Consider the following 6388-nt stretch of genomic DNA (forward strand, 5'->3'; position numbering starts at 1 on the left):
GTGGCTAACATGCATAAACGATCTGTGGGGTTTGTGAAAGAGTCTCTCATCCTGCACACGGGCCACTCAAAAGGAGCAGTGCATGACACAGGACATGCCAGAACAATGCAACAAGCAAGCCTTGTAACTCATAACTTTTTCCCTTTTTTTTCATTTTCCCAGGATAGTGGAGATGACAATGACATCTACCAGTGAATCTTATGTCTTCTTCCTCCTTCTCCATTAAAGTTGGCTCCATAGGTGCTACAATATTATGTGTGTAACAGCCTGAACAAACTGTCAGTACAAACAGAACTATTGAGCAGAAGGTCTGATTTTTTTGACAAAAGTATATCTGAAATGGAACCAGCTAAGAAAATGATTCCACAGTCTGATGGCCAAAAGAATATTTTCTTTTTTAGTGGTGTTAATTGGAGATCACACCATTGACTTGTCTCAATACTATAACTCAAAAAACTTCCAATAATTTCAAAGGAAAATGAAAGGTGTGAGGCAAATCCAAAAAGCCTCCTCACTGAACTACCACCTGGCATTCCAGAAACCAACCAAAACACAGGGTCCAGCTTCTCCTGGACTTGGGCAAATCTAATCACTCTGAGGTTACATCTAAAGATTAAATCTTAAAGAAAATCTGAGGTGCAACCAGCCCAGCTGGAAAGTCTCCACAGTGCACTGCTGCCTGAATGCTTTAGCTTGGGATCAGGATGTCAAAGTCACCCTGGAGACTTTGTGAAACCCAGTTGTGGTGCTCCTGGAGCAAATATTGGTTCATATTGTGGGAGACATCTGCCTCTCTGCCTCACACCCTGAGCTCCTCTCCTGCCGTGGGGATGCTGTGCAGGACTCCCTTTGTACAGAGACAAGTTGTTTTAAAGCTGAGAGATCACATCCTGATCATCTGACTTCTGCTGTGGGATCTTTTCTTTTAGGCCTCTGTTACAAAGACATATAACATGAAAAGGCTCAATTTTCCACAAAGAAATATTTTGCTGTCCAAGTGTTCCTGTGAAGACATCATTTCATGACTGCCCTGGTTCAGTTTAGAGAATGCGTGCAGGGAGGAGGGGTTAAAAATACTTAAGAAGAAAGTTTCCCCAGAACTACTCCCTGTTGAGTACACAGGGGGGATAAGCTTTGACAGTTTAGTTTTAAACAAGAGATAACATCAAATAGGCCCATGGGACTGGTTCCAATTATCAACCCAAACAAAAAGAACAGCTGCACCCAAAAAGGCCTGTGCTTACAGTCATATTTCATTTTAACCACATTACAAAGGAAAAGTCTCATGATATACAAGGCTTTTGGGTTTTCTTTTTAATTCCACAACGTATTTAGTAAGCCACCACATCATATGGTATAGAGATGCACAGTCAATTAACCAGGCATTTCATTAACATTGCTTTATACTCACATCAGTATGTCTTAGGTTAATCAAACCATTACATTAGAAGGGAATGCTACAAAAAGGAAATAACTGACAACTCTACCTACAAAACCCATGACTTGATGTGGATATTGTTCCTGGTTGCCTGTCATGGTAAAGTATCTTGGGATTGTATTTCCTTGGAGTTTTCACAATGATAATGAGAACAATTATATTTCTCCATCTGGAATCCATTAAATATGATTATGATTGCTGACTTTCCTATCCTTATTACTATCTGGATTAGCTAACCCCATTACAAAGACCATGCTCCCAAAGCTCACTTGCAAATATTGTTATGTGATTTCCTGTCATCCAACCAGAGTGTCTTTCTCCTTCTCTCTCCCTCTCTCTCATCTTGCTGTTCATGTACCATTTTACAAACTATTTTGCCCTTGTCTCAATTATAAGAACCTTAATAGGTTCAAACTCCCAGATGACCTGCGTTTGCAGGTGTTTAACGGGGGAAGATCAGCTGCCCGATGTGGTAATGATTCTTGCTTGCCTCAATCAAGCAAATGGGTCTGGCCTGTAACTTGCAGGTGCTACAGGGTGGAAATTTAAACATCCTGACCATTTATTTCATGCAGAATATGCAAAGATTAAGCAAAGACTATTAAGGAAAATGTTATTACAGAGAAGGAGGAGGACAGGAGTTTTGGTTCTATAACCTTAATAAGTGATCTTGATTCAGAACACTGAGTTATTGGCTTAAGGCTTCCCAAAGTCTCTGGTTTGCATTCTGTGTTTGTCTGCACTGTTAGTAAATGCAGAACAATTCCACCAGGTTTCATTAAAGTTGCTCCAAATTCATACCAGTATAAGGATCAGAAGGTTTCCTTATAAAATTTCATTAAAGGGTCTATTAAAAGCAGAAACATTGAGTAAGGGGTAATTTGCAGAGTTTTGGTGCTGTACCAGATTTATCTCAATGTTTGTATGTCTTCAGCTGCACGGTTTAATGTGACTCTTTGTAAATAAAAGTATCAGTAATAACAATAAGAAACACCAGAACTGTGTACTTACCTTTAGCCCTTGACACCAGACACGTGTCTTTGGGTGTCTGCAAGGGTTTATTGCAGGGCTTTAGATGAAGTTATTTCAGAAGGAGGTCACTTCACTGATATTCATGGTTCCATACTTTTTCCTCAGTTACTTCTTCTGCTGTACATCAATGCTCATCTACTGAATTGGGCATTAATGTAGAGGTTTGTTGATACATGATAGCTTTGCACAGCCAGCTCAGAACTTTCAAACTGTTTGCTCTGTGCTTTGATTATGCATTCATTTTGACTTGAAGAAGGATTATATAATAATCAGCAGCATTTCAACAGAAGCCAGTTGCAGCTGTTTCTATCTGTAATGATTGTTTAATGACTATTTAAGATGTGCAGTGTGGGGTTTTCTAATCAGCCAATTTTTATTAGCTTTCAGTGAATGAATAAAGTGATACCTAATCAGCAGTAAAACTTCAATATTGAGCAAGGTAGAGCTTCACGTAGGAAAAGCACAAAGGTCAGAAAAAGCATCAACTTCATAGAACCATAGAACAATTTAGGTTTGAAGGGACTTTTAAGTTCATCTAACTCCAGTCCCCCTGCTGTGGGCAGGTGCACCTTCTCCTAGACTTATATCTTCTGCTAGACCAAGTTGCTCAAGTCCTGTCCAACCAGTCCTTGAACACTTCCAGGATGGAACATCCACAACTTCTCTGTGGGCAGCCTGTGCCAGGTCCTCACCACCCCTGCCAGGGAAGAATTTCTTCCTAATATCTAATCTAAGTCTGCCCTCTTTCAATTTAAAGTCATTATCCCTTTTGTGTTTCTATAATTAATGATTATGATGGGCATTTATGAGGTAGATACTGTCATGACATCCAGGAAAGATGTACATCAGAAAAAATAATGTTTTCCTGGCTTACATTTTCTTCACAAAACTGTGGAAGCTGAGTTTGACACCAAACTTCTTGGAGCCAGCAGAAAATCATCTTGGTGAATCCACTGCCTTTGGATCAGGCTTATGGTAAAAACAGTTGTTCACACCTTGCTAGTCTTGAATCCATTTCAGCTGCTCTCTGTCACAATCACTTTTTATTCTTTTTTTACAGCTCTGCTATGAAAATAATGCCTTCACCAAATTTGGGGAAGGACAACTGCGAAGAGAATTTGGGAACCACATGTCTTGGGGAAGCATGATAGATGATCTAAAACAAAATGTACATGTTTTTCCCTTTTTTTTTCTCTGAGAAGTCAGATACTTTTAATGACTGCACTCTACTCAGCAGCTGAACACCAGCAACTGACTGTATGTGCTATTTGTCCACTGCTGTGTGGTGCTTGCTTAAAACACCCTGGAAGAGGTTTAGACTGACTCACCACCTTGTGTTTGGGCTGAGGGTGCACATGTGCCACTTCCCACAGCTCAGCTGACATGCAGCAGTTCATTAAGCCACAGTAACATGATCATGCTTTAAGAATCCTAATTGTCCTAACTGTGGCTATCACTAATTTGCTGTGGTTGCACTGAAATCTACCAAGTATCACCAGTATGAAATCTTCATTAAAAAGTAAAAGCTCTTTAATTACATCTCCTCAACTGCCCAAATTAAATATCCGAGTTGCTCAGTGACTCATTTCCTAGTGCCAGCAACTCAGATCTTGTTTGCTGTCTAAAACCAACTTTTGTTTTCATCTTGCTTCTGTCCAGACCCTTCTGTTATTTATTCCTTGTGTTCATCCTTGCTAATGATAAATTTGCAAGGCACAGCAAGTTGCCCAGCACAAGCAGTAAGAACACAGCCATAAGAGCATTGACATTGATGCAGAATCAGAGCTGCAAAGCAAATTTCTGGCCTAACTGAAAGTAGCACTGGATCGTTAACTGTCCTTCATATTGTCTCCTACTCATGGAAAAACATCTTGCAGCAACATGGGCATCTCAAATCCAGCACTTGTGAGAAATTTGCAATGTGAAGGACAGCCCTTCTCTTCTGTGATGTGGGGCTTGAATCCGCACAGAATTTGGACTGATGTATTTCTGTTTTGAAGTGCCTGGAAGAATTATAGGTTTCATGCTCTTCAGACGGGGTATAACAGGACATGATCACACTTCACACCTTGCAATCATCATGTGACACACAAAAAAGAGAACGTTTCTTCATGTCCTTATGCAGATCTGCTTGGTAAGGCTTCCTCTTGGAGTCGTCTCCTGAAAGACAAACTGAACCAGCAAAAACATATCATAAGTTGGAAGGAAAGTTTTTATGAGATGAACTATGAACTTTTAAAAGTCTGGAATCTTTAGCAATTGCTTATTGCCTGCAGGATAGATGCAGTTAGTATAGTGCCTTGTGGGCATGCCCTTAGCTGCAATCCTCATTGATGTTCTTTTGCTACTGCTTTCAAAACTGTTAAAATTCCTTCGCTCAAGTGTTCTTAGCACTTATGTTGATAGGGAATACTTCAAAGGATACATCTTTACTTTATCAAATCTACTGTAATTTTGTAGACGGAATCAAAGAGGTTCATTTTAAGTCTAGTCAAGTTTGCCAACTGTCCTAAGCTCAAGAAATCAATTCCATGTCACCATGTAATCAACCCAAACAAGAAGCCTGGAACACAACAATACAAACTTCTCCTTGATGAAAGTACATTTACTTCAGCACATTTAACACTGGAAACAATTTTGCCCTATTATTCTTACATTCTTTTTCTATTTCTCCCATTCTTCTTAAAGCTTCCCTGATGTATTCAACTCCATGGCTGTATTGATAAGCAGCTGACACATCAGCCCCCAAACACAGCTCTCAATGGTGTCTGTTGAAAGCACAGCATCCTGTACTTGCTTCTTTTTCTCACAGAAGTTTCCTCTGGCTCAAAAAACTTGCTGGGTGTTCTCATGCCGTTATTACAACAGCAAGGCATTTAATGAGGGTCCATGCACTTGGCAAGCTTTTATGAACAAATAGCAAAAGACAAAACAGGACTTTTGCAGCTGAAGTCCTGGGCATTATCCTGCACCTACTGTGGCAACAAAAACACTTTTTTTCTCTTAACAACTTAAATACAATTGTAAACCTTATGCCAGTGCTACTGACTCATCCCTCATGTTGTGTCTGGTGCCACACATAACTGTGATTCCAGCTGAAGCTTTCGTTTGGATTATTATGAATTCTATAGTTATGATACAAAAGGGATTTTTTTTTTTGTTTGGGTTTTTTTTTCCCAACTTATAAAATATTTTTAGAGAGAATCTAAACTGAAGGAAGAGATCTGAACACAATAAAAATTTTCTGCAGGGAAAAATGTGTGCAAAACTTGGAAAGCTACTAATCTTTTTAGTGAGGTGCTTATCCTTATTGGGAACCAAATGAAGTATTCAGAACAGAAGTTACATAGAAGCATTATCAGTAATCTTCATCCCTATCCCAGTTGTATGAACAGACTTGTAAAAACCATTCTTACCAATGTGCAGGACCTGGCCTACTTCAGACTTTAGGAATCACAATCAGTTTGGTTCTACTCTTTCTGAAAGCCTTTTCTCCAGTGTAGCTCAGACAAGTTTTGTCTCAAGTGAGATTCACAGCCTTCAGAACCATTATTAAGCTCCTTATGATACATCTTGCACCATAGACAATGGACTGCTAATTATTGCCCTCTTGGGGAACATGGCTCTCAGAAGCTATCCAAAATCAATCTAAATTCAAAGATGCAAAATATATAGTAGAACAGCTACCCGACTTCCATTAAAATACCTTAGAGATGCAAGATTAACCCTGTCCCAGCAATAGCAATTCACTCTGCAGAGTATCCCTACTTTCTAGACAGAGACTGTTCTCTTCCTGGTGAATTTAACCCCAGAAAAATTTCCCTGTTATTTGAATTCAGTTTTTGCTTTCAGTGGTATTTTGATTAGGCCATGAAACATTAGAAAAATGAGTCCTGTGCTAATGTTACATTCACTTTA

This window comes from Catharus ustulatus, chromosome 8, assembly GCF_009819885.2.
Source record: "Catharus ustulatus isolate bCatUst1 chromosome 8, bCatUst1.pri.v2, whole genome shotgun sequence".
NCBI classification, from domain to species: Eukaryota; Metazoa; Chordata; class Aves; order Passeriformes; family Turdidae; genus Catharus; species Catharus ustulatus.